This window comes from Canis lupus, chromosome 18 (assembly GCF_048164855.1).
Source record: "Canis lupus baileyi chromosome 18, mCanLup2.hap1, whole genome shotgun sequence".
NCBI classification, from domain to species: Eukaryota; Metazoa; Chordata; class Mammalia; order Carnivora; family Canidae; genus Canis; species Canis lupus.
The window spans coordinates 5,847,387-5,871,957 of NC_132855.1; the positions used below are offsets into that span (position 1 = coordinate 5,847,387).

General features: G+C 37.8%; 1 protein-coding gene across 17 annotated transcripts in view; it reads left to right on the forward strand.

The window, feature by feature from the left end:
* TFEC (transcription factor EC) overlaps positions 1-24,571 on the forward strand; it is a 222,616-nt gene that overhangs the window by 49,738 nt on the left and 148,307 nt on the right. For 15 of the 17 annotated variants that reach the window (XM_072783351.1, XM_072783352.1, XM_072783355.1 and 12 more), the window contains one exon: positions 13,058-13,154. The exons of the other annotated variants lie outside the window; for them this stretch is intronic. The gene's annotated coding sequence lies outside the window, so the exon portion shown is untranslated. The remainder of the gene's footprint in view (positions 1-13,057; positions 13,155-24,571) is intronic. 17 annotated transcript variants of the gene reach the window in all.

A 24,571-nucleotide genomic window follows, 5' to 3' on the forward strand; every position in this document is an offset into this window, starting at 1 on the left:
TCTTTTAAAATATCTTTCATGTCTCTCCTTAATAGGTTTATGCTTTCCTCTACCTTCTTGAACATGCAGTCTATGGTTATAGAAGCTGTTTTAACGTTCTTTATCCTGTTCCTGTCATTTGTGGCAATTGTTGGTCAGTTCTTATTGGATGATTTTCCCCCCATGTTATTGGTCATATTTTCCTCCTTCTTTGTACACCTGGTGATTTTTTTTAAATATATAAAGACCTTCTTTTTTTAAATTTTTTATTTATTTATGATAGGCACACAGTGAGAGAGAGAGAGAGAGGGCAGAGACACAGGCAGAGGGAGAAGCAGGCTCCATGAACCGGGAGCCCGACGTGGGATTCGATCCCGGGTCTCCAGAATCGCGCCCTGGGCCAAAGGCAGGCGCTAAACTGCTGCGCCACCCAGGGATCCCCGCCTGGTGATTTTTGATTGGATACCAAGCATCATGAGTGTTGGCACTTTTAGTAATTTTTAAAATATTTTTGAGCTTTGCTTTGAGATGCAGTTGAGTTGCTTGGAAGCATTCTGATTCTTTCACAACTAGCTTTAATCTTTAGATTAAAGGTTGAATTAGAGTATTTTTGAGCCTGAGGCTAATTTGTCCCCGTAAGTCAGACAATACCCTCTGAGTACCATTCTTGATGCATGCCCTTTGCATTATGATGTTTTCACATCTGGTTTTTGGATATGTGAACCATTCCCAACTTTTTGTGATAGCTGAAAATTATTCTTCCTACCCCTTTCCAGTAGTTCATTGCTCAGCCAAAGGGCAGTTTGCTTACATGTATGTTCTGATCAGTATTCAGTTGAGGATTCTGGGGGAACCCTCTGCAGATTTCAGGAGCTCCTTCTCTTTATAGCAGCTCTGTCTGCTCTGATACTCTGACACAATTTGCAATTGTCCTACAAATTCTAACTGCTTTGGTGCTCCCAGGTCTCTATTTCTGTCTCTTCAATTCAGAGAGAATTCAGGGCTCTGTTTGGATTCCCTTTCCCTGTGCCACAGCTTAAGTCAGAGTGTAATATGGGACATACTATCCTGTAAATTGCTTTGCTGTGATTTGAGTGTATTTTCGGGAACAAATGAAGGTAAACATATGCCTTCTATGCACCCTGTTGAACCGGAAAGTTCTATTGGACTTTCGCCCATTAGATTCTAGCTTTCTGATCCAATTCTTTTCAGGTAGTAAACTGAAGCAACCGTAGACTTACCTAGTTCATTTCCCTTCTCTCAGGATCATTGCTCTCTGCTGCCTGTTGTTCAATGTTTGAAAATATCTTGTTTGACTTTTAGGTATTTAAGGTATGAGTGTAAATCTGGTTTCTGGTCCTCTATCTTGGCTGGCAATGGAACTCCTTGACATTTTTTACCAAACTAAAGCTCTTGCACACATTGCTCCTAATGCCTTTTTTTTATTTTAAAGATTTCCTTATTTATCTGAGAGAGAGCTTGTGAGCACAGGAGGGGCTAAGGGAGAATGAAAGGCAGAGACTCTCAAACAGACTCCCCTCTGAGCTCAAAGTCAGTCACGGTGCTTGATCTCATGATCCTGAGATCATGACCTGAGCCGAAACCAAGAGTTGGATACTCAACCAACTGAGCCACCTAAATGTCATCTTTTAAATTCAAAGTTTAATCTAGGTGTTCTTGGAGATCGGCCTATTACTCTGCACCATCATTTGGAAAGATTTTAATACATGATTTGAGAAAATGACCATAGAGAGACCTATACTTACGTTTGAATTATTCTACTTCCTACATTGGGAAGGAATGAAAAAAATTTTCAAGAATAAATTCTTTGTTGGAGTCCAAGGTGCTTACCAAATTAGCATGGATGTCTCAATGAACAAAAATCTTAAAATCTAGTGAAACAATTCAGAGTTTATTATTACTTTATGAATGAATTGAGTTGGTCATTTCATATTATCTTACACTGGAAGTGTTTGTTCAATATTTCATCCATTAGAAATGCAAATATTCCAATTATGAAAAGTTATACAATAATATAAGAGATAAGTATATTTGTCCTGCTGAATGAAAGAAAATTCCATGGTAACAAGTTTTCATTCTTGGAAACAAAAGAACACTATTAGGATAAGAAGAAAAATTTAATTGGAGAGTAAAAATTTCAAAAGCTAAATATAAAAGGAGTATATTGTCTGTTCAGATTAATGTTAGAAGAAATCTATTTTGAATTTAACTAAGAGTGATCAAACTTTCAAAAGATATTCAGACTTTCTCACACATTTATTCATTTTCATATGCTGCTGATGGAGTATTATGAAATTCTACCTACAACTTGCTAATAGTCCACCGCGTTATTTTCAAAGGAGATCAATGAAATTATTACAGTTTGAATAAGATTATATTCAGAATTTATCATTTTAAAACCTCAAATTTTGATTTCATATTATTAATTATACTCACCTAAAAATGATGCACACCAAAACGAATGTTTAGCAAATTAAGCTTTGAGTCAAAACAAAGCCATATAGCACAGGGGCTTTATTTCTGTATGAACAAATATAATTTGAGTTTGAGTCACACTCACATGTCTTCCAATCACCCTTACTTTACCTCTGAATGCTAATATAAGAACACAAAAACTCTTCTCATGAATTTTTAAATGTTAGTTTCACTTCCACTTAACACAGTGTTAAAATAGTATTCCCCTAACTATACACTCTACAAGAAGGTACTATTACAATAAAAATGCAAACGTATTCTATAAACATGTAGATGCCAGAGTTGTTGTGGTAGTGGTGGCGGTGGTGTTTTTATTTAATATCCTTAACCATGTCATATACAACCATGTGACTGTGGTGGTTTCATTGTTGAACAGGAAAATGGGCTGTGGATTTTTTCTTTATGGCCATTGAATCCAGTTCTGGTGACTCCAAAATAAAATCGAAAGACAAGCAGGCCCAGAATCATCACTTGTGTTCAATATTATATTAGACATCCCAGGAAGTATAATCCAATTTATTACCTGACTTTTGATTTAAGACAGATTTAATTCTTTTTATTATAAAAATAATTCATGCATATTATTGGAAACCTTGAAAATAGAGTGAAATTGAGAAGGGCTCCACTACTCAAGGAAGAGGAGCTTAACAGAAGAAAGATCTTCCGATTAACATTAAGCAATTTTAAGTAACAGACAGAAGACTAGTAGTAAAATTATAAAAGCAAAAAAGAAATCATAGATTAAGACTGAAAAATGTTTTGATGGGTTGAAATGTGTAATAATTTAGATTTTAAAAGCCAGCAGAAACCAACTTCTGCTTTCCAGAATTAAATTTACCTGATGGTGAATCAGGGTAGGGAGGAGGAAATTTTTCAGTTTGGTTTGATTTCTGTTGGGTTGCACATTGGCTGTTGTAAAGGAGATTACGGCATGAGTGCCCATTACCTAGAGGCAAGGCAAAATGCTTGAGGAGGTCATGGTGAATTGCCAAGTTCAGTAGTGTTTCTTGGTGTTCCTTATTGCATACAAGCTGAAAAACTGTCCGGATTTTTGTTTCGTTTAGTTGGATGAAGCATGCAAGGATTAGGATCATTAGAGAAAAGTGTGGGTTTTTTTTTAGTGTTGAAGTTTGAAGTATCACCAATGACATCAAATGACATATTTAGAAATAATTCTAAAAGTCTCTGTTGACCAGATACATATATATATGTATATATTTATATATACTAAATGAATTACAGGCAATTCTTAGAAACCAAAGTATTTCCAATCAGAAATACCAAGACTCAGAAGCCAAAAATAAAATTATATATATAATATTATAATATACAATATAAAAAATATATATCTAATAATGCTCAAACTTGTGTGTGTGTATTATATATATATACTGCTGTGCTCACCATTCATTCTTAGCCCTTCAGACCTTGCTTCTCAGACCATTTTCTTCCTAACCCCTTTAGTGAGGGCCTGTTGATAGTAAACTTCCAATTTTTATGTGTTTGCCTGAAAAATGCATTTGTTTCATCCTCATTCTGGAAACATGCTTGAAAGGCTTTTTTTTTTTTTTTTGGCCTCCTCTTTTCAAACCTCCTATACTCTGTCTTCCAGTTTAACTCTCAGCTGATCTCGCTTTCTATTCCAATGGAAAAATTGAAGTCATTAGAAGAGAACATGCAGAGACTCCCAGCACCACCCTACCTACCCAGCGCCATCTATCTCTACACTCTGCTCTCCTGACTGAACCTGGGGATGAGCTCTCCGTGTCCCACCTACAGTCAAGTTTTCCCACGTGTGCTGGTCTCCATACACTTTACCAAACCCTCCAGCAGTTCTCTCTTCTGCACAGTCACTGTTTCCTTTCTAGTCGCCATTCTCATCAGGATAGAGCATCTTCTTATTTTTCCTATGTATTTCTAAAAAGCTTTTTGCCCTTATTTGCATGGCCAGCCACCACAATATTTCTCTGCTTCCCTTTGCAGAAAACCTCCTTGAAATAATTACTACTTAAAGCCCATATCCACTTTCCTCAATTATTCTATTCAACTATCCAATCAGGTTGCACACCACCAATCCACCAAATCACTTTTTTTTCAAGATTCAGTGGCTAAATCCAGCACTGAATTTTCAGTTTCCATCACACTCCACTATCAGCAGCGTGGCACACAATCACTCCTTTAATATATTTTCTTGACGTGGGCACACAATACCTCTTTTTGGTTTTGCTTCTCACATGGACCAGATTACTCTTTCTTAGTATTTTGTGCTTATTTTTCCTAATTTCCCTAACCAGTTGAAATTTCCCTAGTGAACCCTTGGTCCATTTCTTTTTTATATTGACACTCCATCTCTTGATCATCTCATCCAGTGTTTTGCCTTCAGTTGCCATCCATATGCCAGTGACTCCCATATTTGCATCTCTAGTGAAGATCTTTCTTCTGAACTCAGAACTAAATTATCAATAGCTCCACATGGATATCTAATAGATGTTTCAAACTCAACATGTCCAAACCTAATTTCCAATATCCTCTTTTTTTTAAGATTTTATTTATTTACTCATGAGGGAGAGAGAGAGAGAGAGAGGCAGACACACAGGCAGAGGGAGAAGCAGGCTCCATGCAGGGAGCCCTACGTGGGACTTGATCCTAGGTCTCCAGGATCAGGCCCTAGGTGAAGGTGGTGCTAAACCACTGAGCCACCCAGGCTGCCGCATCCTCTCTCTTTCTATCAAAGCTACCCCAACCTTAGCCACAATGCAGATTATTTTCTCCTCTTCCTCCTCCTCCTCCTCCTCCTCCTCCTCCTCCTCCTCCTCCTCCTTTTTAGTAGCTCAGATAGAATGTTTTAGTCGTCTTGATTCCTCTCTTGCCTGATCTATCAGGAAATTATGTTGATTCCATATTCACAATAAACCCAGAGTCTAGCCACTTCTTACTACTCCCTAGTCTCACTCTAGTCTGAATCATCTTTGTCTTGAGCCTGGATTACTTCAAAGTCTCCTAATTAATTTTCTTCCTTGCCACCAATCTACTCTTATCCCCACATGCCACCATAGTATATTCTCACACAGTGGTCGGTGTGATCCTGTTAAAATCCAACATGCCACTCTTTACACACCCCTAGCCCTCCATTCCCTGTTTCACTCAGTAAAAATCAAAGGTGTCCCTCACCTGTGGGTTCCAGCCACATTGGCCTTCTATTTCTGGAATTCTCCTACCAGAGGGTTTTGTATAGTCTGTTCTTTCTTTCTAGAGTTATGATTTATTTATTTATTTATTTATTTATTTATTTATTTATTTATTTATGATTTTATGATTTTATTTATTCATTCAGGAGAGACACAGAGAGAGAGGCAGAGACACAGGCAGAGGGAGAAGCAGGCTCCCTGCAGGGAGCCCGATGTGGGACTCGATCCCAGGACCCCAGGATCACGCCCTGAGCCGAAGGCACATGCTCAACCACTGACTCACCCAGGCATCCCCAGTCTGTTCTCTTTCTTTGAAACTCTCCCCTGCCAGAAATCCCTTACCTGCCTAAATATCACCTTTTTAATGAATTCTATTCTGACAGTGCATTTAAATTTATAAACCTCTGCCTTTTTAGTCCCAGTCACCTTACTCTGGACCACTGTTTCCACAGCATACTTTTCGTATTTATTATGGTTATTATTTATTGACTGTTTCTCTCCATTGGAATATAAATTCCAGGAAAGTATGATTTTTTTTGTCCATTTTATTCACTGATGGATTTTAATCACTAACACAGTAAATACTTTAATTGAATAAGTGATTGAATGGGACATAATTTCATGGGGTACAGGATTCTACATTAGCAGCTATTTTTTTCTCAGTACTTTGAAGTTATCATTTACCAATCTTTTGGCTTCCATTATTATCATTAAGAAATTAGCTGCCAGTCAAATTGTTCCTTTTCAGAAATCTGCCTTTTTCCTCCGCTTGTTTTAAGAACTTCTTTTTGTCTCTGATGTTTTGCAGTTTCATTATGATATGTCTGAGTATGGATGGTTTTTTCATATTAATTCTGATTGGGACTTACTGAAGTTCCTTAATTTGAAACTCTGTGTCTCATCATATCAGGAGAGATCTCAACCATTGTCACGTCAAATATTTCTTCTACATCTTTTCTCTCGTTCATTTCTGGGGCTCTAATTAATAGACATATGTTAGACTCTATTTTCATGTCTATTGATTTCCACTCTTGATTCTCTGAACTCCATTTTGAGTAATTTATCCATATATGTCTCAGAATTCATAAATTTTTCTTCACTTTTGTCTAATCTGTTGTTTAATCCAAACTTACTGTCCTTAATTCTAGTTACTTTATTCCTTCATTTAAAATTTTTTAATTTTTTCTTTTTCAAATCTCTCTGGTTATTTTCCATGATCTCTTCTTCTACCATTGTACTTCACAATAGTCTTTTTAAGTTACTTAAGTTTATCAAGTAAACTAATTTTGCAGGCTTCTTATGATTATAAAAGAGAGACCATTTGAAAAAGTTACTTGGCAGTTTCCTGATTTATATCTTGACTCTCACTTAATAGTTCCTTAACCCTTCAGTGTTTGGTGATTTGTCACTATGAGCCAGTGTTGAAGCATTAACTGAGAATTTTTTGAGGAACATGTTAAAGTGAATTTGTCTCATTTTTGTCAAAAACTTATATTTACTACCAACCTTGGATCACTTTAATCTACCTTTTATTTTCTAAGCAGCCTGAGAAATTGCCTGCTCTAGTATTACCTCGTTTTAGTAATTTGTCATGGGTATTTCTGGGAAAATGTGAATAAGGAATTCAGATCTGTTTGTGTCTCAAACATTTCTTTTCCTTCTGTGCCCATGGTTCTTGGTCACGCCACTTCGAAGAATGAGAGTAGATCAGATGAAGAGTGGTGGGCAGCAAAGCAAAGTTTATTGAGTGATAGTTAAGTTTTTTGAGCAATAGTATAAAACTCCTGAAGAGGGAGGGGACCTGAGGGGGTTGCCAGAGGAGTGTCTAAGTCTAGGGATTTTTATGAGACTGTTGCCAGGCTCTTTTAATCTGATTAACCTTCCTTGTGCCTGTCACCCAATCAGGTTTCTGTCCATGCTCTCATCTACCTATCAGGTAGTTGTTCACATGGGAAAGGATGGAAGACTCCTTCTAGGGTGGTGTAAAATCCTTTTAAGGGTAGTTTCCTTTAAGGGTGGATGGCGGCACGGTAGGGGTGGGTGGGCAGTTAAGGCTTCTCCCTACCTGCCTTCCTTCCAACTATCCTTCATTATTTTGGTATGGATTCAATTTATCATCTGGATCTAAATTAATCCAAAGTAATTTTGTTTCCTGAAAGTATTTCTGGAAGTGAAACTATATGGTACCTAATTAGAGCTCCTGGGTCCTTTAACAAATCAAAATTTTATTTTTGGCTTCTGAGTCTTGGTATTTCTGATTGGAAATACTTTGGTTTCTAAGAATTGCCTGTAATTCATTGAGCTCAGGTCATTTGCTGGATATGAGTCTAGCAATTATGATCCTCTAGATGTGTGCAGAAAAGGAAGTGGCCTCTGTGGTGTGATTTGATGGGTGCTGCCAGGCCCCTTTTGACCAGATGATTTCCTCCTCTCTTTAGCTGCGGCTCAGAGATGACTGTTTTAGCCATTTCATAATCAGAGAGCAAAAGCAGGAGTCCTAGTCTTCGGATAGCTCAGGGGGAGGATGGGATTTATAGATATCAGCCTGCTTTCCCCTTAGTATAGATTTGATTACAGGATAAGGTGAATGGCACTTTGGAAGGTTAAGAGCCTAGGGAGAAGGGATTTAGGCCTGTTAAGTTTCCAGGGAAAGAAGAGGAATAGTCTGAAGTTATTTGGACAATTTACTGTTGTGAAAGAATAAGCATCAAGAATTTCCTAACATCAGAGAAAAAAGTTGGAGTGATTATTATCATCATTATTATTATTTTTTAAAAGATTTTATTTATCTATTCATGAGAGACATAGAAAGAGGCAGAGACACAGGCAGAGGGAGAAGCAGGCTCCCTGCAGGGAGCCCAATGTGGGACTTGATCCCTGGACCCCAGGATCACGTCCTGGGCCGAAGGCAGACACTGAACCACTGCACCACCCAGGCACACCAGGGTGATTATTATTATTAAGATGTATTTATTTATTTGAAAGAGAGAGAGAAAGTGAGCACCAGTCGGGGGAGGGGCAAAGAGAGAGGGAGAGAGAGACTCCCGAGCACACTCCCTGCTGAGAGCAGAGTCTGACGTGGGTCTCTGTCTCATGACCCAGAGGTGGTGACCTGAGCCGAAAACCAGGAGTTGGATGCTCAACTGACTGAGCTGCTCAGGCACCCCTAGGGTGATATTAGAATACAGTTTTATTTGTATTTATTTTTACTTTTTTGCTACAGTTGGCCAGGATTGCATACAATCTATATTAGTCAAAAACATTTTTTTTTAAGATTTTATTTATTTATTCATGAGAGACACACAGAGAGAGGTAGAGACATAGACAGAGGGAGAAGCAGGTTCCCTGCAGGGAGCCCGATGCAGGACTCAATCCCAGGACCCTAGGATCATGCCCTGAGCCCAAGGCAGATCCTCAACCACTGAGCCACCCAGGTGCCCCTATATTAGTCAAATTCTTCCAGAGAAAGAGAGAGGAGATTGATTTTTTAGGAACCAGCTTACATGACTGTGGGGGCTGGTGAGTCTGAAATCAGCAGGGTGTGCCCGCAGGCTGGACACTAAGAGTTGATGCTGCAGTCCTGAGTCCGAACTCTGCAGAATAGGACACCAGATAGGAAACTCAGGCAGAATTGGATCTTCTTTAGGGAAACCTATCTTTTCTTTTCAGGCCTTTAATTAGATGAAGCCCACCTGCATTATGGAGACAATCTGCTTTACTCAAAGTCTACTGATTTACATTCTAATCACATCTAAAATGTACCCTCATAGGGATCCCTGGGTGGCGCAGCGGTTTGGCGCCTGCCTTTGGCCCAGGGCGCGATCCTGGAGACCTGGGATCGAATCCCACGTCGGGCTCCCGGTGCATGGAGCCTGCTTCTCCCTCTGCCTGTGTCTCTGCCTCTCTCTCTCTCTCTCTCTCTCTCTCTGTGACTATCATAAAAAATAAAAAAAAAATAAAAAAAATAATAAAATGTACCCTCATAGAGACATCTAGACTGATGTTTGAACAAATGACTGAACACCATAGCTTAGCCAACCTGACATCACATCATCATCACACAGTCCTATAAATTTTGGTAGATTGCTTGCCAATTTCATTTAACATGATTACATTTGCTAAAGCCTCATAACTTTTTCTTCATGCCTTTAGCAGACCCAAATTTATTTATTTATTTATTTATTTATTTATTTATTTATTTATTTATTTATTTATTAAGATTTTATTTATTTATTCAAGACAGACACAGAAAGAGAGAGAGAGGCAGAGACACAGACAGAGGGAGAAGCAGGCTCCATGCAGGGAGCCCGACATGGGACTCGATCTCGGGTCTCCAGGATCATACCCCGGGCCAAAGGCGGCTCCCAACCACTGGGCCATTGGGGCCAGTAGACCCAAATTTAGTAATCCGAATACCCCCATGAATGGTATTCATGAAGTTTTTTGTGCTGAGGTGTTGACCTTATCAGTGAATCAGAAAATGTCTACAAAATACCAGGGTACGGAAGAGTGTCTCAGAGTCCTTCATCCCTAGTTTTCTCTGGGCTTTGTCCTTCTCCAGAATCCTCTGTGAAAGTTTATAATTAGAGGCATTGTGATATGTTTGTAGGAAGGGTAGAGACAGAGATAATATGTTGGAAGAATGTGGAAGGTGGGTTTCCCCACTTCTCTGACTACTCCCAGATCTCATTTCAATGGTCAAGATCGCACAGTTCCCTAACAGAAGCATCAAGAACGTACACAGCAAGGGGTGATGTACACGTTTCAATTTGTCAAGACTTCGATTCATTTCTTGATTTAGACTTCAGCAATTTCAGTTCATTAAACATGTTTTCTGTGTCTGCTTCCAGCTGGGCAACTCTAGACTGATATTTTTTTCTCTTTCATGTTGTTCTTCATTGATTATCATAAAGAGGAGCCTTCAGGTTTTGAAATTCTCACACTCAGAAAAGGATTCTCCTAAAACATTGTCACCTTTGGTGAGAATGTCATTTGAATTCAGAGACTGCATGTGGGAATTTAACCAACTACTTCAGTGTCACATTACATGGACAGTCAGCTTTTCATTGGGAAATGAGAATTACTACCTCATATATCCTCTGCTCAGCTAGCTCAGAGTTTTCTCTGGAGGTCTGTTATGGCAACCTCTCTATCCATTGGTGGAGACTGGTTTTCTCCTAAAGGTCAACGAAGTACCTTGGTTGGTGGGTTGGCTTGGTCATCAGAAATTTATTTCTGTTTCTCGTCCAAGGCAGTTGTTGCAGTGGTCACCATGTGAGAAAAGAAGCTAGTTCAGGGCAGGTGCTTATCTAAAAGAGATAGCCATAAAGTTACATGCATCACATCCACTCATCTCCCATGAGGCTGAACTCAGTCATATCTCTACAGCTAGCTGCAAAGGAACCTGGGGAATTTAGTCTTTCACTTCATAGCCATGGACCCAGCTAAAATCCAGGGGAGATTTTATAAAAGAAAAAAAAAAAAAGAGAAAAGAACAAATACTGGGTGACAGTCAGTGGTCTGTGCTGCCCTTATACTTGGCATTAAATTATCTGTTATTCTTAGTTAAGAGGGGCTTTATTTATCTAAATTATAGATATATGTTTGAGCTGATTTTAATGAAAATAGAAAATGTATTATAAAGAGACAGGGAACTTGAGGGTAGGAATGGAGCTGGACCTCAGGAAGAGAAAATTGTGAGGACCCTCCTTCTGTTTGCATCTCTGCTTCTCTCTGTAGTTCTGACTCATCCTCTCTCCATTGCCGGGCCTCCTGCAATCCTAAGCCACATAAAAAAATAGCATCTACAGAGCTCCTGGGTTAACCTAAGACCATTCAAGCTGCATGCAGCATTTATTTGGCTTCTCCAAAATCCCAGTTCCAAGTTTCTGGGTGGGGAGATCTGATTGGTCCAGCTGGGATCAAGTGTCCACTCCTGTCCACTTCATTGTGGAACAGGGTCAGGTAGTGTAATTGTAGCTGATAGGGCCCAGCAAAGTGTGGAAGCACAATCAGAAAAATGGGGAGGGGGTTCCCTAAAAGGTATCACTACTTCTAGTCTTACCAGTATTCTTAGAAATCCACCACTTCCAATATGATCCTTACCTTTTGTTTCCAGCTTTCCCAGTTTACTGCTAAAGCAAACATTCCCAGAGACCAACAGAATTCATAGCAGATTCTCATTGATAATGGGTTGTGAAGAATTCTTTCTGAAGATTTACATTTTTCTTGCAGTATGGACAGTCTTCATTGCAGAAGATTGTACTTGAGAAACAGAAAGAGCAACTCTGACGTTGGTCAGCTGGTCGCTGGCATGGTGTTCTGCTTTCCCTAAACCCTCTGATCACAATAGAAAGACAAGGACAAAACCCAGCACAAAATCACGAAAATGAGCGAGCACCTTCCTCTCCTGGCTGGCAGGAGTGACTGCTGCCTGTTTACCAATTATAGCTTTAGACTCACTGTGTTTTTCCTGATGCCTAGAAAATTGGTATCCTACCACTGGATTACTTACGCTTTCTGATAACATCCTACCTGGTGCTGGGATGGTTCTTCGTATCCTCCCTAAAAATCACCTAATACAATCCCAGCTCCTATAACCAGCTCCCTGCAGCACCCTTGAACCGAGGTGCTCTGTAGTTCCTCATGGGATATGGTCTCCCTGGTTGTGACAAGTAATCAACCCAACCGTGTTTGATTTCCCTGGTGCTTGTGTAGTCCTTGGATGCTAATACTTCTCTGAGGGATCTGACTGAAAGAAAAACAAAGCAAGGGGTGGTACCTGGGTGGCTCAGTCAGGTTAAGCGTCTGCCTTTGGCTCAGGTCATGATCCCAGGACCCTGGGACAGAGTCCTACGTCAAGCTCCTTGCTCAGCCAGGGGCCTGCTTCTCCCTCTCCCTCTGCACCCACCCACCCCCCATTCGGGTTCTCTCTCACTAGCTCTGTGCTCTCTCTCATAAATAAATAATCTTAAAAAAATAAAGCAAAATCAATAAAGCAAAACACTCTAAATACACACGTATATATACACAGAGACTCTCTTTGTCTCTTGTATCTTTTGTCCAGTTGTACTGAACGTGTTTTTAGGCTAGTGAACTTGTTCATTTAGATGATCATTAAAGAGATTGGTCATAACTTGAGGAGCTCAATAGCTTGTTGCAGGGGAATGTTGTTACAGAAACTTTTTTTTTTTTTTTTTTTACTTAGCTCCTAAAACTTATTAAAATATGGAGGGATCCCCATGAAAGTTTTTTATTCATTACATTAACATAAGGATGAAATTATAATGGTTTGAACTGCTCCAGCTCCCTTTCATGGCTCTAGATATTGAAAACTACTCAAGGAATTTAAGTTTGGAAATAGCAATTAGCCTGTTAATTTTTATTTTTTCTAGCCACATCCTGCCTAACCGACATATCCTTCCGGTAAACTCCTGAACAACTCCTACAGCACTTCCTTAATCAGCATTTAATATAAATCCTTCTCCTAAGGTATTGTTACACTTTATTTATTATAAATTTCCACAGTGGATTGACCACGTAAGAGAGGTGCTTGTTTGCTTGCTTGTTTTTCCAAGTGTCCTACAGGGCTTGGTACTTTATTAAGAATAATTGTTTTATAAATAAGTGGCTGATATCTGGGTTGTGGGGGAAATTTGATGACAGCCCAGAAAGGACACTAGATTCAAATACTCTGAGGGCACAGATTGTGTCATGTTCAACATTCTCTCGTGGATAGCATGGTGCTAGCGCGTTAGGGCTGCCCCATAAGCATGTGTTGAAAGATGAAAAGACTGTACCCCTGTGGCCTCCAGAGTGTGGAGAGTCTGGTGAAGGTCAGAAATGGCAAGAGAGAAATTGAAGAATGGCTTTCACCTGGCATATCATTTTGCCTCCAAGCCTGGGTGTGTGGATTACCCTATCCTTTTAGGCAAAACATTTCAAATACTAATCGACTAATTGACTAAAATAAAATAGTAGTTGTATGCCACCGTAGTACACTGCCAACGTGTCATTGCTTCATTTATATTGTGTATATATTCTTTAGTTATTATTCTTCTAAATGATATAATACCTTGAAATTTTATAAAAGATATCTTCTACAGAAATTCAGGTCATTTCGGGGGGATATACTCCTCATTCTAGCCTTTCTCAAAGATGCTGAGATGATAGTGTTTTGGGACATAAAATGTCTCCTTATGGGATGAAGTTACTAACCTAGGGCACATATACTGAATGTGTTGCTCATTCTCTGCAACGCTAAACAGAAAATACAGATTAAATCGGCTCAACTCTTTGGTGAAGAACGTTAAATTGTAGGATTTAAACCAAGAGTAGGTTTTCTTCCTGTCTACGTCATACTTTTATTTAATAGATCTCTTTTTTTCCCTCAAGCTTTCTTTCTCAGATTTGCCTTTTTTTCTATATTCAACAACCCATCCCTTGGTCTTGGCCCTTATGACCAAAAGCCCAGATTGTTTTAATGTGTTTCCCGACAGTGCTTCACGTCCCTTGGTAAACTTTCCCACCCCTGTCTTAGCAATCTAATTTGCTGACTGTATTTCTAGAACGTAAGACACTAGCATAAGACACTATAATGGCTCCCTTTTGCTTTTTAAACCGGAACCTCTACGGTCCAGCCCATTGGACATATGTCTGTTTCTGTTCAAGTGTCTCTGGGTGCCCAGTCCAGCTCGCTTCTCTGTTTTCTGCCTCTGTGATGGTCATTTTTGTATCTATGTTCTCTCACTTGGTGATTTCTCCTCTGGTCTCTCCTTTTCCTCCCTTCTTTGTTCCTTGAATTCTTTCGATTTAGTTCAAGCTCCCACTCCTCTATAAACCTGTTTTTGCAAGGCACAAATATGATGTGCGGTGTAACTACCATGGTAGTTCTTCCCAGGATCCCATAGTTTATCCCTAAATTGTTTTCTTATGATTCGGTTGACTTTCCTACCCTTGATCATTAATGAAATGCATTCAGGGCTCCATGGTTTTGACTTTTTTTTGGACGTTACCTCCATTCTCAGCGTACTCCATAAATAATAACAATAAAATACTAAAGGGATGAGAGGTGAGCTTTAATCAAAGAAAGCACGATCAAGAAGTGGCTCTTGAATGAAGGTTTGTTGAAAGGCTGGGGACGGGCTGGGAAGCGGTGAGAAGGGCCCATTGTTCCGACACTGTGCAGGATGGAGTGCTGGGCAGAGAATGGAGGCTGTCAACTCTGGTTATACTTGGCCATTGTTCCTGGGAAGCCCGTGTTAGCTCTGAGTAAGAGATAATTCATCAGAACGCTCTTGTACTTTTTTTCTCTCTTGCTCCGGGGCAGAAACTGCTCCACTTCACAGGCTGAACTTTTTACCTCTTGCCCTGCGAGGCAGGAACACGCTGCCTGAGTGCTTCCATTTTGAGACACCTTGTAGGAATCCTTATTGAATTGCTTTAGAAGAGTAGATTCTCGGCCCTCCAGTGCAGCAATCTGCCACAGCAGCCCCAGAGGGTGTTATGTTTCAGTCAGAGGCAGAAGCCTCCTGTAATATGGGCTCACTGGGCTTTTGGGGGGGTAAAAAGAGCATTTTTTGCAAGCCTAGTTCTAATTGAACATCCCCACGTTGCAATTATTATTGTATTTCAGTCTCGTAGCCTTTGTTACGGAGGTTTTTGTGTGAGTTAGGAGGGGACGCTTTGGGTGACTGTTCAGGCTTTTGCTTTTTTTCTTTAATTTATTAAAGTCCAAATTAAACAAGGCTCCTGCTGCTACCAAAGTTTCCTGAACTATTTTGTTGTAAATGCTATTCACTCTTTGAAAGCAATACAATTAAAAGTTGTGTTAAGAATCCTCCTTTTCAAGGCTCTGAACTTTTTCTCTGAGGATTTTGAACTTGTTTCAGGTCTTTGATTTCTTAAACGCATTTCAGAAGGAAGATATACATGTTCTTTAATTGCTTCTTAAATTGGCAAAGTTATACTCTGTCTCAGACAAAAAAAAAAAACTTTAAATGATTACATTTCTCTGTAGATTAGTAGCTTGTTAATTTTGAGGATGAAATGAATGCAGGAATAAAAATCATTTGACGAGGTATCTCAGGAACTCACTTCAAAAAGAAACAGTAGATGCAGATTCTAACAAGGCCCCATCTGAGATCAGAGCTTCTCTATGACGTACTGGAGACATCTAGTGGACAAAACTCAGAATGGAACACGAAACTGCGCCCAGGTGGGATCCTAACTTTCAGAAAACATTATGCTTTAAAAAAAAAAATCACATGGTATTTCCCTCCCGTACGAAAATCAGTATATTTTCTCTGAAAATAAAATGTCATATATGTTTTAAATCTGATTTTAACTGTGCTGTTTTGAACTCATTCTACATATAATGGCCCATCTTGCTTGACTTGTTGGATTTTAATTCAATACATCCAGCACGTAGAGGGAGATATATCTCACTATCAACCTTGGAGAGGTAGATTTACATAGAACAAATGGATATTGTATTTGGCTAGTGATGTAATCATGGGAAAACCTGTCTGAATCTCTTCTTTCACAAGTAAGGTGAGGGGTTAAACAAATGTTTGTTTGTTTCTAGCCTGAAAATCTAAAACCCTATTTGTATAGTATTATGTTCGCTTTTTATACTGTTTGACACTTGTGAGAGGGTTTTCACAACTATCATCTAAACCGACTGCTCATAAAAATGTCCTAGTTATTTAGTTCAGAGTTTGTTCAATGATGCTCAGGAAGGTGGGAGACTTGTGACCTGAGGAAAGAATCCAAGTTTCTTGCCATTCATTCTGACATCCTCCTAGTAGATCCCACTGTTGATGCAATTCGAGTACATTTCTTAATGTTTGGGGGAACCCAGCCCAAATGTCAACAGCTAGCACCTACCGGTTAGCATCTACAGTTACCATATCCTTTACATACATCATTTCTAATCAGCTTAGTAACCCTGCAGAAAAATATTACTAAGCTCAATTTAAAGGTGAGAAAGTTAAGAGTCAAACAAATAAAGGCTCAAACTCACCAGAGGGTCTGTGACATGACCTATGTGGATATTCAGGTCTCTGGCTTTATTACACAAAGCTTAAAAGCGTCCCTTGACCAAGCTAGGGAAAGCCCCCCACCCCACCCCAAGAGCTGGTGCTGTGTGTGTTTATTTCCCCTGAGGATTGTGAAGCCTGTGGGTAGGCATTCCCAAAGTCTCAAACTGAACCTCTTAAACCCAGAAACCCAGAAACATAAATACAACTATACATTGAATATCTCAGAAGATCTCTTAAAAATTATTTTAAAAGACAAAACACCTTGGTGAGTCTTTTATCTTGGAGGGAGAAGATCATCAAGACAGTTCATGACAATTGCTGGTCACTATGAATTACATATTTATGAAAAAAATGCTTACGACACAGCAGAGACACAACAGGACATGTAAGTTTTAAGATTAAGTTAGCCAAAGACAAATGTATAAAATAATTCTAAACAGCAAAATTGATTAAATTTGGAGAAATAGTGCCTGGAATTAACAACATACACATTCCAGTTTGCCACTGGCATGGATACCGCAATGAAAAATATTCATTAGGAAGCAATCTGGAATAGAGAGAGGGATCAATTAATTAGGTGTGGTGACTTAAAAACTCACAAAAATTATTCTGATAACATTGATCCGATTAATTTTAGTTGAACAAAATTATTTTTTAAATGTCACTAAAATTAAATGTTGACCATATCATTGGAAACAATACTTTTTTTTAGTATTTCATTTATTTTCATACAAATGTTTAGTTTTATAAACAATTTGAAAAACTATTCGGATGAATCGCATATTTATGTAAAACAGTACTCAAGAATAAATTGATATTTGAAAACCTGAACGTCAATGAGTCAACATTTTAAATAACTTAATATTAATATTCAAACGTCTATTGAGTTTGGAAATATGCTATGATTCATTAATAGTGAAAGGTTTACATTATTATCTTTGATATGTTTAAGAGAAATCCAATGTGTTCAGTAATTACATTTGAAGGAATAAATCTTTCATGATGAAAAAAGAATCCATTTATCAGTATATAATTGTAGATTTTGCCTCCACTAGATCTGTAATCCTAGCAGCATGCTCTATTTACAGCCAAACCGCTGGCTTGATGAACTCTGCTATAATTTATTCAGTTGTTAGCAGTTTTGCATATTTGAGTTTTATGTTACTCAAATTAATATACTTTTTAAGACAATAATTTGAATTATTAAGTTATTTGGACTTGTTTTCATTAATAAAGCTCAAAAATACTGCTGCTGCTAAATTTGCGTCCTTTAACAACATCATTTAATTTGGGTCTCTCCATCCCCGCTTTTTTTTCCTGAGTAAATTAAATGCATGGCTTAACCACAGCTCCCTGCGATGCATACGGTAATTGCAAGATACAGGAATATATGGAGAAACATATAGAAAAGACTGCTGTAACCGAACCAAAGAAAGTGTACGGGTATGCAAAATAAACAAGTCACATACATACTAATGAGCTTTAGGTAAAGCCTTCCTTTATTTACTGTGAGGAACCAATCAGCCTTTGCAGAGAACCCTAAAAACTAATTTCCTAAAGCCATTTTTTCATGTTAGTTTTAGTGATCGTGCACATTATAGAAAGGCAGTAACTAAATAAATATTATTTTAGTTTAATTGGATTAAAAATTAGAAATGCAAATTCCCCCCCCCCCCCGCGTGCTATATCTATAAGCCCTCATCTCTGTTTTTATGGTAATACCCTTTTAATGGTTTAAGCCTATGAAGAAAAAACACTGAAGATTTTTAACTAGCCGCTTTGCAGGGGGCAGAAAGGAGCAAAGAAGATTTAGTGGTGAAAAGAGCAAATAAATAGGTGCTCCAAGATTAAAAAGAGGGTAGAAGTGCATGCTGAGCTGTTGAAAGACCTCTCTGTGTTTAAAGAAAAATATTGTTTGGTGCTTTCACCAGTGCATGATCAAAATAAGAGGTACAAATTAGTTCATGGCTGCTGAAGCTACAAAACATCATGCAGAGCGCTGTCTTTGGGAACGTTTTAATGAGGAGAAGAGGTCATCAGACTGTGACATTGCTTTTCAGAATTCTTCAAGAACAACACAGACTTCCTGTTCCAAATGTGGTAGAGAATAAAACAACCTTAGTAGTAATCGTACAACTTTTGAACCGTGTTCCTTGGAAATGCCGTGCAGTGCTCATTTTGTAGCTTTAGTTAGCCATCTCAAAGGAAACGCTTCCATATTTTCCATGTGCCCTTATTTCAAAAGTACAGCGAGACGGTGGAGCTTTAACATGGATTATATTTATAAAATAAAGTTTTATTCAGGCTTCTAAAGAGATTTTAATGTTTTCATTGCTCCAGGTGAAATGGTACACGGTGGCTCTGTTCATTAACATTTAGCATCAGTGCAAAAAATCAAGGATTACCACATACAGCATAAAAGGAGGGCTAGCATGACTTTGAAATTAAATTCACTACAATCTTAGTTTTGCCGCATTTCAAAACGTGATTTTAAAATGTATAAGTTGTTAATGACATTCTAGGTCAAATATTCATAGTCCAATATCAATCCTACAGAGACTGGCATTATTCAAATGTGTAACGTATTTGAACAGAAGCTGAAGAGGTTTGCCCGACGCTTAATAAATAAGACATTTATTTTGGTTTCAAAGACCAGTATTATAATATTGTTTAATACTTCAAGTACGGGTTGGTGCATTTGTGCCACCCCACCATGAGGCTACGACATTCCTTTTGTTTTCCACCAACGTGACCACGTTTGAAAGACATGTACAGATAAAGAAAATATTTATGTCCATCTATTTAATGGAGATATCAAAAATAAGAGACAAAAAAAAAAAGGACCGACTAGTTTTTTATATGGTGATGCTCACAATCTTACTGATCTCCAAGTTTTCTCATAATATTTTTTCTTCCCAAATAGGGATTCACAAATAATCACATTTCCTCTTGATGTGTAAGATTAATTGTCAAATGTGTGAAAATAATGTCAGACCTACAGGGAACAGTTTGAACTTGAGTTGAGATGGAAGACAGGCCATTTCTGCACATGGCCATGTTTCTGATTAACTTGTAAGAGGTGATTCAATTTGTGTTCAATTAATTGATTTAGAGGCAGCGGGTTTTTCCTTCCCTCCTCCTTTTTTATCTTATTTTCTTTTTCATTTCAGCATAGAACCGAAGTCAAGCATAGACTCTGCTTTACATATGATAAAGAATAAAACTGTCGTTCTAGCTGATAGGTTTTCAACTATTTCATCGAAGTTTCTTAACTTACATAGATCATTTACCGGACTCAGTCTTTTATAGTAATTTTATTTCTCTTTTTTAATGTATGCAGCCTTTGTTCTTAGATGTTCTTTTTCATAAACTAGACACATTCATGTTGACATCCTTAGCGTGTAGAATTTTCTACAAAGATCTAGGATGGTAGTTATTCTCAGCTTACGCTTTTCCTCTGGTTCTTCTGACCTGCTCGATTTTGGCTTGATTTGTAGGCTTTTTCTGTCAATTAGGACAGAAAAGGGAGCTACACATTAGGAGCTTGTGTCGATCTATTTTTTTCTTTTTTTGGTTGTTTTTTGCATTATTAGCTTTCAAGACCTATTCTCTTTTATATGTACTATGAATCCAATGATATTCTACTTCCCAAACATTGTTTTTAAATCTTAAAGGTGTCTTAGGCATCTAATAAACTGCTGTCCATAAGGTTTTAGTTAGCACTTACTACATACAGTAGCCTAGGTAAAGCCCTGGCAAGTAACACAAGAAAATGAGAAATAAAGAGATGAAAATCCAGGGGCACCTGGGTGGCTCAGTCGGTTAAGCATCTGCCTTCAGCTTGGGAAGCAATCTCAGGGTCCTGAGATCGAGCCTCAGGTCGGGCTCCCTGCTCGGTGGGGAGGCTGTGTCTCCCTCTCCATTTCCCTCTGTGCTCTCTCTGTCACTCACACACACTCTCTCTCAAATAAATGAGTAAAATCTTAAAAAAGAGAGAAATCTAAAATTTTCTCCCAATTTTTTCAAAGTACAGTTCAGGCAGGAAAGAAAAGGATGAATTTGAGAGACATCAAAAAGAGTGGCATGAAAGTCTTTAATTAAAGTATGTTACATTTCCCAGAAAACATTTTTTAGCAAAAACTTTTCTAGTAAAGGAAAGATTTGCTTTTCTGCTTTCTAAATAAGACCTGTTTGCATTTTTTGTTACCAGGAATTTAAAAATAAGGCATTGTGATGTAAACGAAAATTAAATCACTATTAATCACTATATAAATCATCACTGTATAAGTTTTTAAAATCAACAAAAACTTAAAAGGACTGCAAGTCTTTAAAGTTTATGATAGCTGGTATTGCATAAATTTATTTCTCTTTAAAGTACTGTATTAATGACTTTGTCACCCAATTAGGAGAAAGCTATTTTGAGGAAAAATTTAAAAAGTAACTCGGCAAAGCTATAAAATTGGCATTGTCCTGGAAAAAGGACAAATAAGGAGTGAGATAAAAGACAAAAATAAAAGTGATTTAAAATTGGCATATATTAGATCGATTACATTTCTATGTAAATATTCATTATATAAATATTCTCGATAAAATTTGGAGATATTTTGCCATTTTGAGAAAAGAATTCTCACCTTTTTTTGGCTATTAATATTCCATAGTTTGTTTAAGCGTTGACTAAATGTTAGAGTTCTCAGACTATTCCACAACCCCCAGGGCATCTCCAAGACCCTTTCAGGAGGCCTACAATATCAAAATTATTTTGTGATTAATAGTTAGATGTTATTTGCTATTTTCACAGTTTTGATGTTCGTACTGATGGTGCAAAAACGACGGAGAGTAAAACTGCCGGTGCCTTCTCATGACCCAAGGCAGGGGCACCAAACTGCCAGTAGTACTGACTGTGTTCTCTCCTGCCATGAACTCAGAGGAAAAAAAGGCCACTTTTACTTGAAAATGTCCTTTATCAGGCAATAAATATTAACTTGTTACATTTTGACCCTTAAGCACATTCAGTTTTTCAAAAGCTGTACTTAAAATTGCTATATTCTGAGTAGCTCCTGAATATAGAGCTTTGATCTTTCTTGCATTTGTATATTTATTCAGCATGTACCTACCTAAATGGCCATGTGCTTCATCTGGAGCACAACCAAAGAGCAGCATTTGTTCAAATCCTTAAGAAAACATTGAGAGATGGTATTTTTAAACAATGTTGTGTACAAAATACAGCTTATGGTCGATGGAAGGGATTTCCATGAGGAATTTTGATTATGTACAGTTTTTGGACCCATAGGTCAACTGTAGGCACTAACTTTTAAAAACAACGTCTCACCACCTGGTGTGCATGTCAAGATAGAACACCACCTAGATCTAGAGGGAACAGCACTACTTTCAAAAAAAAAAAAAAAAAGGCAATCATTCCCATCTTTCAATCAAATACTCTCTACTTTGGAGCATAAACTGGAATATAATAACCTGATATGATTACAAACAATAATTAAGTACCTGGAATCTATCATTTATTTCTATGTAAAGAAATTCGGAAGCCACTTTACATTCAATATGTGTTAGCATCTCAAGGGTAGTAAATACTGTAAATCATCATTTGCAGTGGGTCTTTCTAGATCAGAGGCTCCTCTTAATTTTTACCATTGCTTAGCAGACTATGGGTAATGAAATGATACAAAAGGTAGAGGAAGCAAGATATTTAAGGAAACAGTTTTTTAAGCACTCTCATGTTCTCTAGAAAAATATGCTTAAATATAAAAAAAGTAAACATTGTTAATTCAAATCTTTCCTTTTTTCCCTTTTTATTTTTGAAGACCTTTTCTATGAGGCAATATTTTGTCTACAATTAGTAAAGATAATATAAAACAATATGGTTACACTTGTTTTTGTAATAAGATGTAAATTTACTAGGCTGGTAAATGAAGAATTTAGTCTAGATATGTATTTGCTTTTTTAAAGATTTTATTCATTTATTTGGGAGACAGAGAGAGAGAGAGAGAGAGAGAGCAAGTGCACACACATAGAGGGAAAAGCAGACTCCCCGCTGGGCAAGGAGCCCAATGCAGGGCTCAATCCCAGGACTCCAAGGTCATGACCTGAGCTGAAGGTGGATACTTCATGGACTGAGCCACCCAGGCGTCCCTAGATATATATTTTCATGTTATCTCTGTGACCACAGTAAAGATCTATGCTCTGGATGACAATATCATTAATTAATTATAACTGATTAGCAGGCCAGTCTTGATTAATGGGTTCATATTACCCCAGAGGAAGTCCATCCTGGCTCATCTTTGTGCCTTGTTTTTCCTTTTATCCTGTCCAAGATATTTATTAATTATTTACATAAGGATGCAGATGACTTATTGAGGCATATTGACCCAATTTCAGATGGTATAAAAGCATGACCGTATCTGTTTATCGTCTATATTGCATATTTAATAAATAAACCTACTTATAAATAAACTTATTTTAAAAATATGCTGCGGGATGCTTGGGTGGCTCAGCGGTTGGGTGCCTGCTTTCGGCTCAGGTCATGATCCCGGGATCGGGGATCGAGTCCCGCATCGGCCTCCCTCTGAGGAGCCTGCTTCTCCCTCTGCCTATGTCCCTCTCTCTCTCTCAGTCTGTGTCTCTCATGAATAAATAAATCAATCTTTAAAAAAAATATGCTGCGCATAAGCCATACCATAAATGAGATTGTGGCTCTTAATTTCCTGGGTATAATTTTTTAATTAATGCACATTAATATAAATTCTATTAATGTAAAAGGAAAATTCAACCATATAATCATGTCATATAGTTAAATTAGTGTTTATACTGTATTTTGGGAAATATTAATTTAGGCAAAGTCTTGCCAGAAGGAAAGAAAATGAAACGACATCTTTGAGAAATAAGGAAAAACAGCAGAACTGGAGGTTAGCTCTCAATGAACAGTTCTACAAAAGTTTAACCTGATGTGTCTGTGGTTTATAGGTGGAGCTGTCTATTAATTGGTTGGAAATATGGCCTAAATGGAGTCATAGTTATCACTCTATGAAAATGATAAATTGCATATGTTACTTCATTTGATATTCACAATAAACCTCAGTTACCATTCTCATTTTATAAATATTCACTGATTTATGCAACTAATATTTATTATGTGCCTGCCTCTGCTAATAGCTATTTTAAGTAGTGGGATGTAACAATGAACAAAACACGAAGAAATCCCTGCCTTCAAGAAACTTCTATTCTGGATGTGAAAAAAAGAAAAGAAAGAAAGAAAGAAATTTAAAGACAGATTAACCTAAGCTAGTAAGTGGTAGAGTCCAAACTTCAATCCAGGTTGCTATTATTTTTAAATCTCAAGTCTTTGATCTTTTCTAAGTAGAACTCAGTATAAATCAACCATGTGATGTTGCAGAGGAGAGAAAAAGGGGGGGGGGCAAGAAAAAGAGAGGAAAGAGGGAGAGAGAGTAATAACAAAATACTAATAGCAGTTAGACTAATAGACATGGTACACAGAATGAGAAAGAGGTACATTTCCACCACAATTAGACTGGTCATTTTATGTCTGGGGTATTATATTCTGTTTCTGGCACTTCAATAATTCTTATGGAGGGTAATATTTCAGAAGATATCTAATTATAATCTGTGCTTTATGAGGAACTGAGAAAACTCTGCATGAAGAAATGAAGACTTAGAGAAGACTTGGTGATTGTTTTATGATTATGAAGAATTGTGAAGTGACAGACACTTGATTCTTCTGAGAGCTGTGTGAGACTAGATAAGGTTGCCCAACCAATCCTGACAGTTTCAAGTGCTTTGGGGAAAATTTTTATTGTATGGAATATGAGATGGACAACAAAGATCCTAACATAT